The sequence below is a fragment of the Engystomops pustulosus genome, chromosome 5 (genome assembly GCF_040894005.1).
Source record: "Engystomops pustulosus chromosome 5, aEngPut4.maternal, whole genome shotgun sequence".
Lineage (NCBI taxonomy): Eukaryota > Metazoa > Chordata > Amphibia > Anura > Leptodactylidae > Engystomops > Engystomops pustulosus.
In genome coordinates, this window is record NC_092415.1 from 152953695 (window position 1) to 152977705 (window position 24011).

The following is a 24011-nucleotide window of genomic DNA, read 5'->3' on the forward strand; positions in this document are numbered from 1 at the left end:
CTCTGCGTGCCCTCTCTGGCACGCGTGCCATAGGTTCGCCACCGCTGGGCTAGGGTATAATAATCAATCATACAATCCAGCAATGACCAATGGAGGTGATTGATGTAATCTGATCTAATTTGAACAGAATTTCAAAACTCTCTCAAACCATTTTTCTGAACCTAGTTTTAGTGTATATTTAATAGAGGCAATTAACAGAATGCAAGAGCCCAAAACAGACCAGCACTTCATAGACAAAAAAATACACAGCTGTGCAGAAAATTTTTAGCCTAATATATTGATTTGCTAACATAACGACACATTTGCGGGGTAGTAAATGATACATAATGGGGCACATTTACTAAGTGTCTGTCGGACGCATTTTCGTCGGGTTTCCAGAATTATTCCTTTTTGCCCTGAATTGCCACGGGTTTTTGGCGCACGCGATTGTGTTGCATCGGCGCCGGCTTTCATGCGACACAAATCGGGGGTACGTCAAATCTTTTGTACATGAGGTTTTAATTTTTGTAAATGTATGAAAACATTATAAAACCTATAGAAATTTGGTATCCCCGTGACGCACCGACCAAAAGAAGTAGACATGTAGACATGAAAGGCGTAAAATCCAAGCCCACAAGAAAATGGTGCAAATGCTCATTTTCACTGCATTTTTTTCCCGCTTCCCAATACATGGCAAGGAATATTAAATACCATCACTATGAAGTGCAAAACTATGAAGTGCAAAACTCTTTACGTGTAAAAATAAATAAAAAATTCTAGATTTTTGATGGTAGGGAGTGAAAAATGGAAATGAAAAAAAAAAGGTTGTTGAGGGGTTAAGGTCTCATATACACAAATGTGCATCTTGTAAGTTTGTAATTGTTTTTACAGGTTGAAAACATCCCTATGTCTTTCTATAGGCACACAAACATCCAGAAACTACGGCTGCCTGTGAGAGACTACTGCAGGTCCTATTCCGGCCAATCTGTTTCTATTGTCATTGGAATGTGAGCAGAGCCTCGGACCTTAAGAACAACGGACCATAGGTGCATTGCTTGTGGCACGTGAAAAGAAGAGGTATCCCCTTTTGGTGGGAGAAAAGGAGTTCTACTGAATATTATATAACATATTTGGAGGTAATTTGGGGGAGTGCTCTATGTAATACCCGATAAAAGTTGTGCTTACAGAGTGCCAGGGAGCCTAGCAGCAGCATATTGGAGATACGGGATAGGTGGGGCCCAAGCAGGACTCTTGCAGCAGAGCCCGTGAGCTCTGTTCGACTTCAGTAAACATTTATTTGTTTATGTAGGGTGGCAATATTTGTGGCAATGATCACAGAGATATAGCAAAAGTTCTGTGTGACTAAAATAACCTTCATGTTTTTGAGGAGTTTCAGACAGTATGTATGTAATAGCAAAGTGACAAAGGAAATGCCAATAACAATTATTTAATAAAAACTATCTTGAAAGCAAAAGGGATTATTTGATAGACTAATTATATACTCCAGTGACAGGAAACTGATGCATTATAAAGGATGAAGTTCACGTTTTTTCTGGTTTAATGGGTCCATAAAAAGTTATATGCTGAGTATTTGGTTATCTGGGAAACCAAACCTGTCTCCGTGAAAACGTACTACAGGCAGTCCCCAGGTTATATACAAGTTAGGTTCTTTAGGTTTGTTCTTAAGTTGAATTTGTATGCAAAGTTGGAACTGGTATGTTTTATTATTATTGCTCCATAGAAAAATGTTTTATTTTATGACAAATAGATTTTCAAACTTTTGTGCTGTAATGGGAGGAAGGATTATCAATAAAGCTTCATTACAGAGACCTTACAGCTCATCAGTGCAACCTGGGACTAGAGTAAAGCTTTACCAGAGGTCACAGTCAGCAGGGAGCTCTGTCTGTAACTAGGGGTTGTCTATAAGTCAGATATCCTTAAGTCGAGGACACATGGTGAACACAGAAAGTTATTGTGTGTTAAGGAGTTAATAAAAGGTAATCACTAAGTTTGACATACCCAAAAATGGTGGCATTATAGCCTACAAATCATCCCGCTAAAAATAAGTCCTAGTACAGCTACTGTACATAGTATATTTGGTGCTTGGAAGTCTCACTAGATTATTTACTTATTTAGAGATTGAAAGGTTATGATAAAATAAAGATTTATAATGATTTTTCCAAATTGCCACATCTGATTCTCCCTTCTCAAATTTATCAGAACGATGCCTATTTTATGATTTTTACATTTTTCTTTCTGGAGTTATGTCATTCTTCTGTTCTGAAGCTACTGCGGTAGTGAAGTGGGTGGAGCCTAACCTCTTCCTGTCAATATTGTTTGACCATATTATGAAATATGAAAAATATTGCCATATGAAAAACAGCACTTATGGTAAGTAGAAAAACTTTGGTTAAAAATATAGAAGGAAGAGGAAAAAAAATCCACTTATTTTTTTCTACACATATTGGGTGGGATGGGGGGTTGTTTGAGAAGTGGCATAGGTAGATATTATTGGATTTTACACTGATACATTGTATACTGATGTACTGATGTGTCTATTTTTAATTGAAGGGGTTTACCCATGAAAGAAAGTTCTCAAATTGTAATCCACTAGTGATGTTTACACAATAGAGATAATTTATACCTTTTACAAATCTACTGAGTTTTATTAATGTTTTAGCTTCTATCACTTCCTAGGCTGGTCAGGGTAGAATTCAGCAGTGTGGGCGGGCACTAGCTGAGCAGACACATCATGATCCCTATAAGATGCTTTGTGCTGACAATGTGCTTAGATTATCATGGTTCTGGTTTTAGGTACACTTTAGTTTATCTTCTGAAGATTCTACTAATATATGACACATAAAGAAAGAGAGATAAGACAGATCAGGGTCATGAGCTATAACACACAATGACACACTCAGCTCTGCTACCTCACCTAACTAATAAAACACACAGTCAGCACTGTTATGCCCCCCTCCCCTTGGATCCAGAGCTTATCTTGTCTGTAGCGCTGCTCCTGTCTCCTATGCATACTGCTGCTGGACAGAAAGTGCATCTGTCTGTAGTGCTCCCTGCCTCCTGCCCCTTCCCTGGTAGTAGGGGTAGTAGCTATTCATATGAGAGGAATCTCCCCAAACATAGTCAGGAGTTTATGGTCAGATCCAGGGACAAGCAAAATATGAACACCAGGACTGATAGAGACAAGTTGGAACTATATCTGTGAAATCTTGTATTTTTTGTTAATGACATTGAATTAGAGAATATGTTATTTTGTTTTCCTGCGTATATTTAAAGAACTTTGTGTTTGTGGGAATACCCTTTAATCAGTTTGTATTTGTGAAGTAAAATGTTAAATAAAAATTAATTGAATTTAAAAAACTTCCTATCTTTACCATAACACTGAATCAATTACATCTTGCCCATAGTTCCCATGATGCTTTGTGGCAGATTCCACCAAGTAAATCCACTATGTAGTTTGAACATACAGGATCTATATAGTGACCAGCCTGGCAGCATGTTAAATAAGTAATAGAAACAAGTTGGGAAATAGTTACATTAAGGCTGCATTCAGACACACGTGTGCCAGCCGTACCGTAGCACGCTGCTCACCCCCACCCCACTCCATAGGGATATATGGCCCACTGCACCGTTTGCCAAGAAAATATAGGACATGTCCTATCTGTGCGGCACCGTACCTCTCCATACAGCGCCGTGCGCCCATTGCTGGCCGATGGGGGGCATATTTATACGTCGCTGTATATACGTCCCTCATACGGCCGTCTGAATGTAGCCCAAGTCTAGTCTTTGCTGATTAAGTTGTATGGGTTGACAACAGGGTGTCAGGGTAGCAGAGGCTGGGGGAAGGGGCTGCAGAATATAGAATAGTTTATGACACAGCTTTTGATTCAGAGAGACTGAAAGGTATGCAGACATAGTAGAAAGACTGATAGGGAACAAGGGAGTTAATGAGGTAATGAAGGTAATAGGCAAAGCTGTCCTACATTACAAGAGCTCTCGATTTGTTTAAAAAAACATATAAATATAAATTAACATGCTAAGTCAACATATTTTTGTATAAAAGAGATTTGTAAAAATCTTTTGCCCTTTGCAGCTAAAGTAAGAATTATAGACTTTCCACCGAACAAAAGCACATTGGACAATCATTGAAAGACGGGTGTTCGACTTTTTGGTTGGTTCATTCATTTAACTTTTTATGTACAATAATTGCTCAAAAGTTAAAAGTTTTGTACTGATGCTGAACTTAAAACAAAATATAAGTAAAAGGACGCTGTTGTTGGTTGCATACTATTTACAAACTGCTTTAAAAAGGAGGGTAAAGGGAGCCTCCTTTTTGATGCATTCCACTATTATTCACACTTTAATGTACTGGAAGCTTTAGATTGGAGTATTCACGTAAGAAAATTTCCCTTTTATTACATATCCATTATTTATAACGGCCATAATAGCACTACAGCTTACAATATTTTTGCTGCTATAAGTAAGTAATGGAAAAGTAGAGTAGGACACTACTAAGGTTGGTGTGAACGTACCCTTTCTGACACACGTTATTCTTACTATCTAAAAAATACTGCAGAAATAGGCTTAGAAGAAGGGTGCTTAAAGGAAATCTACCATTTGTTTTTATGTGTTATAAAACAAACATACCTTGTGAATGCTGTAGCTACACTGATGTGGAAACACATCTTAATTCCTGAACGGAGTGGCGTTTCTGAAAAAACTATTATAAAATTATTATAATGAGGCTCTGACACTGACTGCCCCGGCGCTTGCCCTCTTACCCTAATTGTGCAGTGCTCCAGTCTTGTACTGCCCAGCTTAAGCCGAGAATACGTCATCACTGGATTGTCCCTGACAGGCAGAAGTAATCAAGGGCTGCACCATCCCCCAGCTACTGTGTATGAGTCATCCAGCTCAGGTTGATTAGTCTTGACAGTTCAGAAAGCTCCTTGTGTAATGTGTTTATGTAAGCACCCAGCTTTCCCAAGGTCCTGAATTTTATAATTTTTTTTTCAGCAAAACCACATGGTTCAGGGATTAAGCAAAATATGTTTCTGCATCAGTGTTGCTACAGCATTCTCGAGGTATGTTTGGTTCACAATGCATAAAAACAAATGGTGGATTTCCTTTAAATCCAAGTAGAAGTTAATTATAGAAATTAGCAAGTTGAAAAATCTTATTTTTCATCAACAATATAAAATGTTTCATGTGACTGAATTACACCATTAACACCATCCATTTATCTGAATCATGCAGAAGTCAGCAGATCGCTACACAAGAGCTTCCAACTACAGCGAAGCTTCTCTCTAATCCAGCTTACAAGCGTGATACCAAGTCCAACCAAGGAACAGAAAAAGTTTATAAGGGTCACAAGGACATGGTGTTTTCAAATATCACTGAACCATCTTTTTAATAAGCTTCTCTCGAAGCTTAGCCTAAGCCAGGGGCATAACTACAGGGGTAGCAGCCATAGCAGCTGCTATGGGGCCCACAGTGTCAGGGGGCCCCAACATCTGGGGTATTTGGTGTGAATATGCTATATGTATGTAGTTGTGATGTGTATATGCTCTAAATGTGTTTGCATATGTGATGTGTATATGCTGTATGTCTATGTATATGATGCAAGGGTATATATGGTAGTCAGTGTATGTATGTGTGTATATATGGAGTGTATATACTGTATGTAAATTTTCAAGTGGTAAGTGGGGCCCCATACAGAAATCAGCTATGGGGCCCTGCCTTTCCTAGTTACGCCACTGGCCTAAGCTCACATATAGGTATACAGCTGTCATATTTGCAGGGGGTAGCAAGAGATAACCAATAATAATTATAGCTAAGACGCAAAGAGGATGCAAATCAATGGGTACATTCAACCAATGATGAAGCATAAGCCTGTGCTGTGTTTGCTGTTGTACATGGGTACAGCTGTATAAGACCTATGATCTTTTGTGTCAAAGAAACAACAGTAAGATGGACCTTGTTTGCCTTATTGTGATATCAAAATAGCAAGGCTTTGCATCAATGGTGTATATGCACCAACATGTAGATCAGCATCACAGCTAACAGAGGCACCAAATCCATCAGAAAAGACAGAAAACTATAAACTACATTAGAAATAATGTGGTCCATCGGACGTCATTGGTATCTTCCATGTGATGGATCTGGGACTGTGGTTATTTTCGTATTCATGCTTCTATAATGGAAGAGAAAATAAAGATACAGAAGCCAAGAAAGAAAGTTTTATGGACTGATCAGCTGCCAAAGTACCAAAAAATGATATAATACAGGAAAGTCCATGTAATATTTTGAAAGAAGTTCTGCTCCAGATAAAAGTACGGTAAGGCCTCCGGAGTTTGTAATAGATGTGAACATAGTAAAGAATAGCCATTCCTAAGGATCTGTCTGGCCTCCTACTGCAGTGATAGTAGAAAAGTCAGGTTCAACACTCCCAGACTGATATCCATGCTAAAAAGCGTGTGTATTGGAGCTAAAACACTCAGGTAGTGAAGATGATGGCCTGCTCTACAGGAACCAGATCAGACCAATGTGGTAAACACATACTGTAGCTATGACATGCCCTGCCTCTACAACTACAAGCCCTGTGATCAAGTCTAGATAAAATGCAGCATTTTTACATGGACTCTACCAGTATATATCCACACAACTACATATATCATTTGTGGTGGACATGTGTAAAAGTGGCTCACTGAGAAGATTTGTCAGGTATTGGTCAAAGAAGATGACCTTGAAAATAGCAATGCAAATTCTCATCAAATACAGGAGGTACCCATAACAAGACAATAGTGACAATTAACAAATAATTAACTAAAGATGCTCCTCTCTAGGATTGTGTATCTTAATTTGGAAATATACTATAATTTATCATTAAAGGACCATTTTATACAGGATGGAAGTTTGTTATTATTTTATGTGTAAGTCTGTATTTATTATTATGCATTATTTTATGCATGTCCTCATATTTGTATGTATTATTTAATTAATATATATATATATATATATATATATATATATATATATATATATATATATATGTATTTCTTAAGTATGTATATTATAGGTCTGTGGGTTACTATGATGTTATATGCTGCACATAAAATACATACATTTTTGTGCTGTTTTTATCTCGAAGCCTACTGCTTTATCTGTCCATCCATTCATGTATCCTGCGCTCAGTATCTTTCTGGTCTATCTGCTCCACAGTTACAGTTGTCCATTCATTTCTAAGTGTTTATTGTACTGATTGGATCTATGAGATGCTATGAGATGCTATGAGATGTTGTGTGATGACAGATCAAGGGCTGATCCAGTCCCTGTCTGACTGCACTGATGATATAGGAATATTAGCAGATTGAATACACCCTGCCACAAGCAGGACATCGCACACTATGTATATAGATCATGTATATATACAATACATGTATGTATCTCTGCCGTCCATTACCAGCATTAGTCAGAATAACCCTGCTGACAACTTGTGCCAGTATAACTTGTGCTAGAATAAGCAGGACATTTCTCAGTGACCTTACAGAAGAGACTTGGCAGGATTTCCTGCTGCCCCTTCCCACAACTCAGTGAGGAATGAGCCCCATGCACACATCGGCAGTGCCCACACCCACATGCAGACAAGATGGTACCTGTGTGCCAGTGGCGGTGACTGCAGCGGCTGGATGGCGGGCTGCGGTAGACTCCTGCAGGCTCGGCTGCTGCTAGATAACAAGTGCAGATAGAGCTGCTTCCTCCGGCCAATCACCAGGACACGGGGGCTGGGGAGAGACACCGACCAGGGGGCTGTGCCAGACACTCAGTGCCTACTCGTGTGAGGGAGAGACATGCTTACTGTACTGTCTGCCTGTGACTAGCACAGCCCATCCTGTCACATCCACACAGCATTGTGTCACATGTGTATGGACTGTACATTCACTGTACAAGAGCCTTCACCTAGGAGCATGTACCTCAGAGCACCAGGGCTGCTTTACCACATATATACATTATATATATATACACACAAAGAGCACAGCACATCCTGTCACATCCACACAGCATTGTGTCACATTTGTATGGACTGTACATTCACTGTACAAGAGCCTTCACCTAGGAGCATGTACCTCAGAGCACCAGGGCTGCTTTACCACATTATATACATTATATATACACACAAAGAGCACAGCACATCCTGTCACATCCACACAGCATTGTGTCACATGTGTATGGACTGTACATTCACTGTACAAGAGCCTTCACCTAGGAGCATGTACCTCAGAGCACCAGGGCTGCTTTACCACATATATACATTGCTATATATATATTATACAGGCGGTCCCCTACTTAAGAACACTGGACTTACATACGACCCCTAGTTACAAATGGACCACTGGATATTGGTAATTTATTGTACTTTAGTCCTAGGCTACAATAAACAGCTATAACAGTTATCAAATGTGTCTGTAATTAAGCTTTATTGTTGATCCTGATTCTTATGACAACCCACACCTTTTTCAAAATCCAATTGTCACAGAGACCAAAAAAGTTCTGGCTGGGATTACAATGATAAAATATACAGTCTGACTTACATACAAATTCAACTTAAGAACAAACCTACAGACCCTATCTTGTATGTAACCCGGGGACTGCATATATATATATATATATATATATATATATATATAGAGCACAGCCCATCCTGTCACATCCACACAGCATTGTGTCACATGTGTATGGACTGTACATTCACTGTACAAGAGCCTTCACCTGGGAGCATCTACCTCAGAGCACCAGGGCTGCTTTAACAGATATATACATTGCTATGTATACCATATATGTAGCAATGTATATATCTGGTAAAGCAGCCCTGGTGGCTGAGGTAGATGGTCCTAGGTGAAGGCTTGTATACAGTGAATGTACAGTCCATACACATGTGACACAATGCTGTGTGGATGTGACAGGATGGGCTGTGTTATATATAAAGAGACAATACAAAGAAACACTGAGCTAACTTGCTCCCTAGTGCAGGGTCCACACAAGTCCACAAACATACATCCTCACCTAGGACCATGTATTTAGCTATAATTTAGCTATAATGTATATAACAAACAACACACTCAGCTCACCGGTTTCCCCTTGCAGGGTCTATGGCTAAAATACACAAGTCCACAGACATACACTAGCACCTTGCACACACCATGACAATTCAAAAGTTTTTCTTTATTCACTAAATCCAGCATGTAGACATCTCAGGGCAACAATGTGCAACACCCTCGCCGATGCAATGGCGAGGGAGTGTTTGCGAATACGTCCCACCTGCATGTATCCACATTACACTACATGGTCCTGATAGGACATAGGGGATATTGCAGTGGTGAATCCTGCCTGGCAAGGCAGAAGTTAAGTATTTTGTATGATGCAAGATGCTATTGTCCAATGATCTGTGTTACATCCTGTCCTTTGTAAGCTGAGATGTGATTGGAGGAGCAGCCACCACCTGACCAAAGGGAGTTAATAAAACCTCTGGCCAGGAATGTTCTAGGGGATTCTAGATGAGAAGATGAGGAGATCTTGTATCCTAGAGATCAGTGAGTGAGTGAGCAATCTCTGTCTAGCCCATACCAGAGCAGGAAGAGCCTAGCCCCTGCCTCTGAAGAGTGGAGTCTAAGACTAGAGTTAGTGTAGTGAGGAAAAGGGGTATCATCTTACCTTTAAAGGTGATACCTGAAGCCCTACAGGACAAGCTGAAGCTTCCTATCAGGACACAGCTGCCTCCCAGCCTGCCCTCTACATCCAGGCTGGTGAACTATCTCCTGAGGCTCCCTCCAAAAAGCATCTCAGCACTCCATCTACCTGTTAAAGGCACGTTGCTGCGGTTCCTGCCGGTTCAAATAAAGAACTGTAAGTTGTTTTCTTCAACTTCTGTCTCCGTCTGGTCCCTGCTAATACGGCTGCCTTCATCACCGGCACCCTGTCCATCACCCAGAGACTCACACTCGGGACATTAAGGGGTTGCCCCAGGGAGACCCGCTATAGCAGCCTCTCCCTCATCATTTCTTGCCAACACCACCCTGCTGGAGACCTGCCAGGCTGTAGGACAGCCCTCCGGTTCCCCCGTACCAAGCACCGTGACAATAGCGTGCTTAGGCCGCAACCGCCAGCCACTCCGGTACCGCGGGCCCAGGCTGTCTCCAGGCCTCACCTCAAGGGCTAGGCCCCGGTGGGGGATGTTGCAAATGTGGATAGCATTTCACTCATGTCAAGTATCCAGGACTCTCATAGACAACATATAGTATAGTGAATAGGGAAAGGGAGGAGGAGGGGAGAAACTCCTTCCAGTCATCTCTGCTGCACATTAACCCATGAACATCTAGAACACGACAATGTTAAAACAAAGAAAGTGAAATACTTCTCAAGATGCAACAATTATACAATTTCTGATATACATACCATAAAGCACAGCACAATTAATAGCATATCCAATACCTTGCTCTATTTAACCAGGTTATGGACTTTTTCTGATGCATTGGCAATGCTTCTAGTGTCAAATTTTATTTTGCCATTAATACACTTATCCAAAATTTTATTAATTACACAGGTGAGATCTCTTTCTATGCACTTATCCATAATTTTACAAATTACACAGGTGAGATCACTTTCTATGCACTCAACGCACTCTACGCACCTTTTTTGTATTGCAGTTGATGATGATGGTGAAGACACTGCTTCTGAGATGGAGGCAAGTCCTATAGCAGAACAGGTTGGAAGAGGCAGTGGTGTGCCAGACGGAGAGGCAAGGCCAGAACTGGTGCATCAGCGCCAAATATTTCACGTAGTGAAGCTCCCGTGGCGAGGGCTAGATTTTCTAAAGTCTGGAGGTTCTTTAAAAAAACAGCTGATGACCGACGGACTGTGGTGTGCAACCTATGCCACTCAGGGCCGTAACTACAGTGGTAGCAGCCATAGCAGCCGCTATGGGTCCCACAGTGTCAGGGGGCCCCGTCATCCGACCTGACACAATAAAGAATGGAGGATGTGCAACATTATATCTATATTGTACTGCACATTGTCCAGCATAATATGTATATAACATATACTGTGATGTATATATGGTGTCTGTATACACTGTATGTGAGTATGTTGCATATGGCACTATATGTATGTATATGCACATAAGTGTATTTATATGTGATTATAACCCGCATGTGTGAGTATACTAATATGTATATTTTTTATCTGAGAAGGCGGGCCCCATGCAGTAGCCTGCTAGGGGGCCCTGTCTCTCCTAGTTACACCACTGACCCCCCTCAATGGAACCAAGGCCGTTAACCTCCGGCCGGCACACCACTGCTCTTGCCCCTTTGTCATTTGCTGCCTCTGCTAGTCAGCCCCCTGCCCAGGACCCCGGCGCAAACACCTCCCACTCGAAAACCACACCTTCACCTCCACGATCCTCCACAGCGTCCACCAATGTCTGCATGCGCAGCGTTCAGCTGTCTATACACATCTCCAAATTACTGAGCCTGGAGATGCTGCCCTATAGGCTGGTAGAGACCGAGGCCTTTCGCAACCTCATGGCGGCGGCCACCCCTCAGTTTTCGGTCCCCAGCCGTCCCAGCCCTGCACCAGCACGTGTCAGACAACATCATCCGTGTCGTGACCAATGCCATTTCTGACAAGGTCCACCTAACCACGGACACGTGGATGAGTGCTGCCGGACAGGGCCACTATATATCGCTGACAGCACATTGGGTTAACTTGGTGGACGCTGGGACCGAGTCTGACACTGGGGGCGCTCATATACTGCCGACGCCGAGGATTGCGGGGCCTTCTTCGGTCATGGTCTCTCAGGCCTACTATGCCTCCTCCTCCTCCCACCCCTCCTCCACCCCCTCCTCTGAATTACCATCCATAGGCATGGCGCCATCAGTCGGTAGGTCTAGGCGCAGCAGCAGTGCCGTCGCTAAGCGTTAGCAGGCGGTGCTCAAACTGCTGAGCCTAGGCGATAAAAGGCACACCACCCAAGAGCTATTACAGGGCATCACGGCGCAGACTGATCTGTGGCTGGCACCGCTGAACCTGAAGCAAGGCATGGTTGTGTGTGACAACGGCCGTAACCTGGTGGCGGCTCTGCAACTCGGAAGACTGACACATGAGCCATGCCTGGCCCATGTGTTAAATCTCATAGTTCAGCGGCTCCTCAAGACATACCCCAATCTGTCTGATTTGCTCACGAAGGTGCGCCGCGTCTGTGCGCATTTCAGAAAGTTGACCATAGATGCTGCCACTCTCAGGGCAGTGCAGCGCCGCTTCCAACTGCCCGCTCAGCGACTGTTGTGCGACGTGCTCACGAGATGGAATTCCACATTAACCAGAGTTTACCAGCAGCGCAGAGCGATTGTAGACTGCCAGATGTCAACTTCAACCAGAACTGGTAGTCAGGTCAGTCAGCTTCCTCAGGTCTACAATGAGTAGTGGACGTGGATGTCTGATATCTGTCAGGTGCTGAAAACTTTGAGGAGTCAACACAGATGGTCAGTGGCGATGCCGCCATCATCAGCCTCACCATCCCGCTGCTTGGCCTGTTGAAAAACTCTCTGGTCAGCATGAAGTCAGAAGCTTTGTGCTCGTCACAAGAGACGGAGGAAGAAGATTCCCTTGTTGATAGCCAGAGCAACCTCAGGTCTGTTTCTCAGCGCATATCGGAGGAGGTGGAGGAGGAGGAGAATGTTGGCGAGACAGAAGAGGGGAGCATTGCTCAGTCCTTCACTGTTCAGCATGTATGGGCAGAAGAAGAGGAGTTGGAGGAGGAAATGGAGAGTCAGGCCAGTGAGGGGAGTGAATTCTTGCACGTTGGGACTCTGGCGCATATGGCAGATTTCATGCTAGGCTGCCTATCCCGTGACCCTCACGTTCGAAGAATTTTTTCCAGCACCAATTACTGGGTATTCACTCTCCCGGACCCACGGTACAAGCAAAATCTTTCCACTCTCATCCCTGTAGTTCACCGAGCGGGTTCAATATTGATTTAGATTTATGGTACAGATTAATATGGATGCGGTGATAGCTAATATGTACTTTTTTTGTGTTATTGTGTTTTATATACCGTATATACTTGAGTAAAAGCCGACCCAAATATAAGCCGAGGCCCCTAACCCCTTATCACCGACACTAGTTTTCAGCTCAATGACCAGACTCGATTTTTCAAATCTGTCATGTCTCACGATAATTGGTTATAACTTCGGAACGCTTTAACATATCCGGGTGATTTTGAGAATGTTTTCTCGTGACACTTCATGTTAGTTATAAAATTTAAGTGATAAGTTTTGCGATTCGTACTGAAAAAAAGTGAAAATTTGGCAAAAGTTTGTAAAAATTCTTCATTTTCCAAGTTTGAATTGTTCTGCTCTCCAGACAGGAAGTAAAACTACCCAGAAAGCTTGATAATTAACATTTCTGGAATGTCTGCTTTATGTTGAGATGATATTTTATGCGTCCTCTCACTTTTCTAGGATGTTATGAGGCGCAGAACTTTAGGTGCGATTTTTCTCATTTTCATGAAAATTGCCAAAACTCACATTTTGAGGGACAACTCAGCTTTCAAGTGACTTTGAAAGGCCTAAATAATAGTAAAACCACATAAATTACTCTTACCTCTTACCTCATAAATTAACTTCACCCCTCAACTTATGTAAAAAAACTTCTATTAAGTCCATTAACCCTTTAAGTGTTTCACATGGGTTAAAACAATATGGACCTGCGATTTAGAAACTATGGAATTTTTTGGGAAAATACATTCATTTAGGCCAAACTGACAGTTTCAGAATAAATTAAATGATGAAACACACTGCAACGTTTGATGCCCAATTCCTCCCGAGTGTACTGATACCCCATATGTGGTGGTAAACTTCTGTACGGGCGCACTGCCGAGTGTAGAATGAATGGAGGCGCCATTCACAGCAGATTTGTATTGTCACATTGTACAACCTATAAATTTGTAATGCGAACATATGAGGGCTTATTTTTTATGGGATGAGATAATTTATTTTGGGAGTCTATAGCTTATTCATGAGACTTTATTAACTATTTCAAGGGGGACACAAACAAAATCATCAATTTTTATTTTGGATTTTTAGCATTTCCCCCCCCCCCCCCCCGCTCACCGTAACATAAAAATAATATTTTATCTTTATTCTCTGGTTCACTACGATTGCGGTGATACCTCATTTATATAGTTTTTCTTATCTTTGCTAAATTTTCCTGAGCAAAACCAATATTGGAGAATATCGCATTGTTTTTACGATTGACAACATTTTAGAGCCATAACTTCTGTATTTTTCTTTTGTCAGACCTCGTTGAGGGTTTATTTTTTGCGAAAAGAGTTGTTCTTTTCAGTCGTATCATATTAGGGAACGTAACTTTTTTTTGATCACTTTTTAGAATATTTTTTGTGATGGTGTTTGATGAAAAATTGTATATTATGGGAAGTTTTTGCGAGTTTTTTTTTACGTCGTTCACCGAGCGGGTTCAAGATTGATTTTGATTTATTGTACAGATGATTTATTGTACAGACGTGGTGATACCAAATATGTACGTGTTTTTGTGTTTTATATACTTTATTTGCATTTTATGTGTAACTGGGGAGATTATGGGACTTTTATTTTATCTAATTATATAATAAAATGATTTCATCTTTTTTTTACTTTTTTACATTTTCTACTTCTTGGCTTGAACAAGCGATCGTCCGATCGCTTATTCAAACCTTTACACTGCAGTACACTTGTATTGCAGTGTATAGTGAAAGTAACTGAGCATGCTGCGCATGCTCAGTTACTCACAGCCGGGTCCTACCCGGCGGGTAGAGGAGCTGGAAGCCCCGGGTCATTCGTTGGAACCCGGGGCTGCGGCAGGAGGGATTGGATCCGATCCACGCGGGACACGCTTACATGCCGCGGTCATGCTTGACTGCGGCGTGTAAGGGGTTAAACATCCGGGATCGGTTGGAAATGCATTGGTCACAGCCTCCCCATTTATATAGCGTGCCAGACCCTGCCCCATAGTATATAGCCAGCATCTGCCCCCCGGTATATAGCCTGCCAGCCCATATCCCCCAGTATATAGCCAGCCCCCTGCCCCAGTATATAGCCAGCAGAAGGGAAAGCCGGAAAGGTGAGTTTTGATATACATTTTTTTAACTTGAGTATAAGCCGAGTTTGGGTTTTCAGCACATTTTTTGTGCTGAAAAACGAGGCTTATACTTGAGTATATATGGTACTTTATTTGCATTTTATGTGTAAGTGGGGAGATTATGGGACTTTTAGTTTATTTATTTATTTATTTAATTATTATTATAAAATGACAATCTTTTTTTTTTCCATCTTTTGACTTGAACAGGCGTGCATCCGATCGCTTGTTCAAGCCTTTTTTTTTTGGGGGGGGGGGATGTATGGCATTTCAGTTTCAGCCTCAGGCAGCAAATAGGCTAAAATCGGCCCTGACTGTGGGCGTCCATGCTCATCATTTATGGGGGTCATAGTAGGCAGACCCCTATCTACAAGTCTGGAACCGAGCGGGGAGGGAAGCTGGCAGCCTTAGGGCTCTCGCCGGCCCCGGGGCTGTGACAGGAGGGATCTGATCCCCTAGCAAACTCACCAGGGCATCCGATCCACGGCGGACATACTTCAGTACTTACGTAAGGGGTTAAACACCGGGGACCTGAGTTTTTCCGATCCCGGGTGTTATTGCCGGGTCTGGGCTATGATATCACAGCCCAACACCGGCACCAGACTGACCCGATGTCCCTAAACCTTCTTCTGACGCACCGCTGTAGAATGACCGCCGTAAAAAGCAGATAGGGCGGTCATTAAGGGGCTAGAGTTAGTCTCAGAACATTGGTTACAAAATTACCTATAAAAACAGTTAGTAAAGGATTTTTTTTCTAAGTATAGATATACCGTATATATATTTGAGTATAAACCAAGTTTTTCAGTATAAAAAATGTGGTGAAAAACCCGAACTCGACTTATACTCGGGTCAATGAAAAAAAGCCTCTGTACTTACCTTTCTGACGCCCCCACAGTTCTTCTGTCTTCAGCCTCGGCTCCAACTCCATCTTGCAGTTCCATCGCACACATCGCACAGCCGCTTGCCATCATGGTGTGTGCGCCATCAGCACACGCTATGAAGTCAGCAAGCGGCTGACGTTATGGTGTATGAGACGGGATCGTGAGGGGAGCTGAAGATGGAGCCGAGGCTAAAGACAGAAGAGTTGCGGGGGGTGTCGGAAAGGTGAGTACAGGGGTTTTTTTAGGCTCGGCTAAATACGGGTGGAAGTGGAGGGATTCATTGGCTATATACGGGGTGGGCGGCAAGCACAGGCTATATACGGGGGAGTGCAGGCACTGGCTATATACGGGGGAGTGCAGGCACAGGCCATATACTGAGGGCAGGCTGTGGCTATTTACTAAGGGGCAGGCACGGGCTATATACTTGGGGCATGCACTGGCTAAATACTGGGGGGCAGGCACTAGTACATACTAGGGGCAGGCACTGGCTATATACGGAGGGGCAGGCACTGGCTATATCCTGGGGGTCACTACCTGGCTTTATACAAGGGGGCTGCTGGCTATATACAAGGGGGCAGGCACTGGCTATAAACAAGGGGACTGCTGGCTATATACAAGGGGGCTGCTGGCTATATACAAGGGGCAGGCACTGGCTATATACAAGGGGGCTGCTGGCTATATACTGGGGGCAGGGGGTGGTTATATACTTGGGGGCTCCTGGCAATATACTGTATATAGTCGTGTATAAGCCGAGTTTTTCAGCACAAAAAATGTGCTGAAAAACATCCCCTCAGCTTATACACGAGTCACAAAATACAAAATACAAGTAAAAAATACTTAAAAAATAATAAACTTTATATACTCTCCCTCCGGTGGCCCCGATGTGCAGCGCTGCTCCCCCGATGTCCGCGCGCGTCCTCTTCTGGATAATAAGTTAATAAGTGGGCAGTGCTGTTTACTACTGGGGGCAGGCTGGGCAGTGCTGTATACTACTGGGGGCAGGCTGGGCAGTGCTGTATACTACTGGGGGCAGGCTGTATACTACTGGAGGCAGGCTGTATACTACTGGGGGCAGGCTGGGGTGGCTGTATACTACTGGGGGCAGGCTGGGATGGCTGTATACTACTGGGGGCAGGCTGTATACTATACGGGGCTGGCTGGCTATATACTGGGGGGGTCTGTAACCAATCAATTTTCCACCCTCAGCTTATACTCGAGTCAATAGGTTTTCCCAGTTTTTGGTGGTAAAATCAGGGGTCTCGGCTTATACTCGGGTCGGCTTATACTCGAATATATACGGTACTGGTGAGACTGTGACCAATGCATGTCCCACTCTCGGCTTATACTCAATTGCTGCAAAGAGTTTGTATGTTCTCTCAGTGTTTGCGTGGGTTTCCTCCCAAACACCAAAAAATACTGGTAGGTTGATTAGATTGTGAGTAGAGATGAGCGAGCACTAAAATGCTCGAGTGCTCGTTTTTCGAGACGAACTTTTCCTGATGCTCGAGTGCTCGTCTCGAATAACGAGCCCCATTGAAGTCAATGGGAGACTCGAGCATTTTTCAAAGGGACCATGGTTCGGGAATAAAATGTGTTAATTAATTGAAAAAGAATGTCTTCTGATAAGTTAGCAGATGTATGCAAACATCTGCAATCTATTCTTCACTGTTCCGCGCGTATATTATCTCCCGACAAGTTAGCAGATGTGAAGAACAGTGAAGAATAGAATAAAAACAGTGAACACAGGATCATTTAAGTGAAAAACGCAGTGAAGAATAGATTGCAGATGTTCGGCACATCTGCTTACTTGTCGGGAGATACGCTGTCCCGGGATCCGCTGCTCTTCTTCCACTGAAGTCTCCCCGATGTCTCCGTGCCGCTGCCCGATGTCTCCGTGCCCCGATGTCACCGTGCCCCGATGTCTCCGTGCCCCGATGTCTCCGTGCCGCTGCCTGATGTCTCCGTGCTGCTCCCCGATGTCACCGTGCCCCGATGTCTCCGTGCCCCGATGTCTCCGTGCCCCTATGTCTCCGTGCCCCTATGTCTCCGTGCCCCGATGTCTCCGTGCCCCGATGTCTCCGTGCCCCGATGTCTCCGTGCCCCGATGTCACCGTGCCCCGATGTCTCCGTGCCCCAATGTCTCCGTGCCCCAATGTCTCCGTGCCCCAATGTCTCCGTGCCCCAATGTCTCCGTGCCCCTATGTCTCCGTGCCCCTATGTCTCCGTGCCGCGACGTGCCCCGATGTCTCCGTGCCGCTGCCCGATGTCTCCGTGCCACTGCCCGATGTCTCCGTGCCGCTCCCCGGTGTCTCCGTGCCGCTCCCCGGTGTCTCTGTGCTGCTCCCCGGTGTCTCTGTGCTGCTCCCCGGTGTCTCTGTCCTGCTCACCGTGTTCTTCAATGTGTTCTTCACACATATATATTGTTCTTCACATACTATTTTGTTTGCACCGTTCCGCGCGTATCTTCCGACAAGTAAGCAGATGTGCCGAACATCTGTAATCTATTCTTCACTGTGTTCTTTACTGTGTTTTTCACTTAAATGATCCTGTGTTCACAGTGTTCACTGTTTTTATTCTATTCTTCATTGTTCTTCACTGTGTTTTTTTAATTAAATGCTCGATCTCGAGCAGGGGAAATACTCGTCCGAGCAACGAGCCGTTTCGAGTACCTTAATACTCGAACGAGCATCAAGCTCGGACGAGTATACTCGCTCATCTCTAATTGTGAGCCCCATATAATACTCATGAAACCCAGGGCCTATGGTAGTATTAATCAATTTCTGTGTATACATTGATAAACTGAGCTACTTTGATAGAAATACTGACTGCCATGTGAGACAAGTTTACCTACTGGACCTTTAAGTTGAATTTTTAGAAAATGACTGCTTGGATCTGAAGAAACATATCATATGATGTTATATAGATTATAAGACAAGCAGGTTACATAATTTTGTTGGCGTATCTTTCAGTGCAGTCCATAAATATTAATTTTAAATAAAGTAAAATTAAGTAAAAGCACCAAGGGACCAAATATCATCTAAAAACCAGCACTAGCAGCATGTTTTCATTAACAAGCTCATTAAACTGTGAAACAAACTATTACTTATCATGTGTTACTCTCCAGTAGGACTCCACTCACAACACGTTTCAGCCTCCACTTTACATATCCAGAGGGAAACAATCCCTATATATGAAATGCTTCAGACACATGGCTTTAACTTATTCCGCTGCAATGTGGGATAAAAATAGCCTCCCATATACCATACAATTTACACTAATGTATTGACAATTACAAGTATACTGGCATATACTATCCCGAGAGAGACACACAATTTTTGTCCACTTTTAGGTGAATGGTTCCCAAGTATATGTTTTCTAAAAAATGGTTAATCATAAATAGCCTAGATGACAGATGTTGACTGCTGTGTTCGAATATAGTATATGCAGATTTAAAAAGCAGTCATTTTTTATAATTATTTACAGGATATATATAGGATAGGATATTATTAAAGAGTTGTATCTCCCTATCCAGAGAATAACAGACTTGTAGATAGGGGTCGCCTACAGTCAGGGCCGATTTTAGCCTTTTTGCTGCCTGAGGCTGAAACTGAAATGTCATACACCCCCCCAAAAAAACAAATATTCCAGCCTCATGGACACCCGGCAACTGATACTACACAGGCCGATGCTGTCTTACACACTAGAAGTCGGTCAGTGACACAGACATTATTGACATCTAGTACCTGCTCCATCAGGAAGAGGACTTCATTATGATTTCTCTCTGCCATAGTTTATCAATTCTGAATACATGCCTTCAGCTCCCGACAGCACATCTCCACACTGCGCCTGTAAAAATACAGCTGTCATGATTGACAGAATTTAATACACAGCCCTCTAATAATTTAATAATGTAATAAATAATGTCAACCTAATTAATGAATATATGTATACAGTATATATACATATTAAATTATATAAAGAACTCCATATACAGCCCCCTCCCGTGTAAATAAAATCTACAAAACCATTCCCCAAAAACAGCCACCTTCACCCCAAGTTTAGTTTTATAGAGTACTTATATAAAGAGCCCCCCGACTCATTTAACCCAGGGCACCATGAAATCTAGTTAATATTGAACTATACCTCTCTCTGTATGTTATACATCCCCCTGAAGATTTTTCTATTAATAAAGTGGCCAGTTAAAAAATAAAAAAAAACTTTTACTGACCATGTACCATGCCGAGGTCCTCTCCTGCTCCTCCCAACCCTTCTTGCCTCTGTCTTGCCTCTGTCTTATAGACACAGAGGCAAACCTCTGTCTTCCAGACACAGAGGGAAGTAATAATGGCAGGTCCATACTGTTGGTGGATGATTCGGGTGTTCCCAGATCACCTACCACTGTTTTGCCGCGCTCTCCTGGTCTCTGCCACCTGAGGCGGGATTTTAATCCCAAGTCATGGCAGATGCAGCCCTGCCTACTCAAGAATGGAGGTCTTGTTCTCATCACTAGAATAAATCGGTATCTCGAGCATGTGTTCTGTTATTCCCTTGAATACTATAAGAGTGCTGGAAATTACCAAGCAAAGTGCTTGTTTATCTTCGGCACTCCTATTAATTTTGTAAGAAAAAATTTAAACCACTGAGGAATTCTCTTTCCTCTTTCCAGACAGTGTTGATTTATGCCATTTTGTATAGTGTGTTAAGTGACAGAGTGCATATATAGCAAAAATAAATAGTTCCAAGAACTGTCAAAAAGAGAACATTATGAAAAATATTAAAACCTCCACTTTTATTGAATCAATAATATTGACAACATTCAGGCATCATAGACAGTAGCTAACGCTTTGCGGCTCTTAGTCAAGTATAACTTTTGAAATATACTCTCTCATTCACTATAAGTGACAGTGTCAGAGAAAGCCATGCACTGTGCTTGTCACATTGTTGCACCCTCCTCCTTACATTATGCCCCACCATAAAACATTGAGACCCACCCTCCTCTGTACATTGTGCTCCCATTGTCCTAGTTACATTGTGACTCACTCCTCCATACAATGTACTCTGTCCTAAAAACATTGAAGCCCACCATTCTCCATATATTTTCTCCCTCCTAGTTATATTGTGGCCCACTCCTGCATAAATTGTAGCTTACCCCCCACTCCTCCATATACATTCTGGCCTCTCTCTGCTTTCTACATTGTGGCCCCCTCCCCTACTTTACTAGTTGCAAAAGTGCCTAAAAATGTCTAAAACACATAATAAATAAGGGGTAGGTGTTCTGGTTTATTTTCTTAGTTCTTAAAAGTAGATGGAACCTTTATCAGGTTGTAACCCCTCAAAGACGTTACAGTACATAGAACATCAGGTTTTATACAAAAACCTCATTCAGTTACTGCAATAATGGGGCACATTTACTTACCCGATCCTGTCGCGATCCCCGATCCGGACTGTCCGACGAGGATGATTCACCAAGATTGAGCGCCCGATATCTTGCATGTGTCACTTCCCTGCTGAGGTCCACCGGAGTTCACCATCTTCTTCCCAGTGGATATGAGTGCATGTCTTGCGACACAATTAGAATTTTAAATCCCGCACTTAGTCCGAATCAGTCGGGTTGTCTGACGGCCACGCCCCCCATTATGTGTCGCATGAAAGTTGGCACAATTACGCCAAAATCCAATCCCGTGCGCCAAAAACCCCTGTTAAATGCGGCACAAATCGTAAATAGTCTGGAAACCTGAGAGAAATGCGGTCCGCGGACCCTTGGTAAATGTGCCCCAATGTCACACACACCAAAATCTATCTCCCATTGATTTTATTGGGCAACTGCTGATTACTTCTTTTTATTAAAAAGGTCAGCATAGGAGAATTTGGGGGTGACCTTAGGAGCATTCTGTTCATAATAAATGAATGCATGCTCAGTTTTTCTTATGGGTGTTGGATGCTTCAGATCCGCATAATGAGCTACATCAATGGGGCAGATTTATCAAGTGTCTGAAAGTCAGAATATTTCCAGTTGCCCGTGGCAACCAATCACAGCTCCCCTTTAAAATATTCATGAGCACTGGTAAAGTAAAGCTGAACTGTGATTGGTTGCCATGGGCAACTGGAAATATTCTGACTTTCAGACTCTTGATAAATCTGCCCCAATGAGTTTATGAGCCCTATTTGAGGGCCCATGTGCTCATTTCAAAATAGTGTACAGTCGGTTACATATCAGTAGACGTGTAGTAATGCCAGTCCATAAAATGCCCAGAAATACACTCACCGGCCACTTTATTAGGTACACCATGCTAGTAACGAGTTCGACCCCCTTTTGCCTTCAGAACTGCCTCAATTCTTCGTGGCATAGATTCAACAAGGTGCTGGAAACATTCCTCAGAGATTTTGGTCCATATTGACATGATGGCATCACACAGTTGCCGCAGATTTGTCGGCTGCACATCCATGATGCGAATCTCCCGTTCCACCACATCCCAAAGATGCTCTATTGGATTGAGATCTGGTGACTGTGGAGGCCATTTGAGTACAGTGAACTCATTGTCATGTTCAAGAAACCAGTCTGAGATTATTCCAACTTTATGACATGGCGCATTATCCTCCTGAAAGTAGCCATCAGATGTTGGGTACATTGTGGTCATAAAGGGATGGACATGGTCAGCAACAATACTCAGGTAGGCTGTGGCGTTGCAACGATGCTCAATTGGTACCAAGGGGCCGAAAGAGTGCCAAGAAAATATTCTCTACACCATGACACCACCTCCACAAGCCTGAACCGTTGATACAAGGCAGGATGGATCCATGCTTTCATATTGTTGACGCCAAATTCTGACCCCACCATGTCGCAGCAGAAATCGAGACTCATCGGACCAGGCAACTTTTTCCCAATCTTCTACTGTCCAATTTCGATGAGCTTGTGCAAATTGTACCCTCAGTTTCCTGTTCTTAGCTGAAAGGAGTGGCACCCGGTGTGGTCTTCTGCTGCTGTAGTCCATGTGCCTCAAAGTTCGATGTACTTTGCGTTCAGAGATGCTCTTCTGCCTACCTTGGTTGTAACGGGTGGCGATTTGAGTCACTGTTGCCTTTCTATCAGCTCTAACCAGTCTGCCCATTCTCCTCTGACCTCTGGCATCAACAAGGCATTTCCGCCCACAGAACTGCCGCTCTCTGGATGTTTTTTCTTTTTCGGACCATTCTCTGTAAATCCTAGAGATGGTTTTGCGTGAAAATCCCAGTAGATCAGCAGTTTCTGAAATACTCAGACCAGCCCTTCTGGCACCAACAACCATGCCACGTTCAAAGGCACGTAAATCACCTTTCTTGCCCATACTGATGCTCGGTGTGAAATGCAGGAGATTGTCTTGACCATGTCTACATGCCTAAATGAGTTGCTGCCATGTGATTGGCTGATTAGAAATTAAGTGTTAACGAGCAGTTGGGCAGGTGTACCTAATAAAGTGGCAGGTGAGTGTATGCCCGCTGAATATCATCGCCCATACTGTTGGTTGGTGCCTAGTGATGCCCAAAGAACTACTGCCAGGCCAGGTGGTTCTATTACATCTATCACTACCAATATTGGCTGCTGGGCCATTGATAGTCTATTCCATGATCCTCTGCCTCAGCTCCAGAGAGATGCTGCCTTGTGCCTTATGCTTCACAAGATGTATTCTAGAATTTATCCAGGACAAATAGGAAGAAGTGAAGTTAATAATTGTAGCTTAAATTATACAAAATTAAAGGTAAAATAATGTCACTTTGTTTCCATAGATTCTGGTCAATGCAAAGATTCGCTAGAGTCCGATATATGGGACAATAGCAGCGATGAGACTCCACATCAGGTAAGTGGACGTTTCTCTACATTGTTATCTATGGCAATGAGTGGCTCTGCAGGATTTATTGCACTTTTATACTGTTTCTTTTCCTGATGGTAATTGTCTGGTTCTTATGCTC

General features: G+C 43.0%; 1 protein-coding gene across 4 annotated transcripts in view; it reads right to left on the reverse strand.

The window, feature by feature from the left end:
• The window catches only part of MYRIP (myosin VIIA and Rab interacting protein), a 285392-nt gene extending 277522 nt beyond the window's left edge, over nt 1-7870 (reverse strand). For 3 of the 4 annotated variants that reach the window (XM_072153450.1, XM_072153451.1, XM_072153449.1), the window contains exon 1: nt 7653-7870. The gene's annotated coding sequence lies outside the window, so the exon portion shown is untranslated. The remainder of the gene's footprint in view (nt 1-7652) is intronic. The other variant, XM_072153452.1, reaches the window with a different exon arrangement.
• Nucleotides 7871-24011: the final 16141 nt, after the last annotated feature.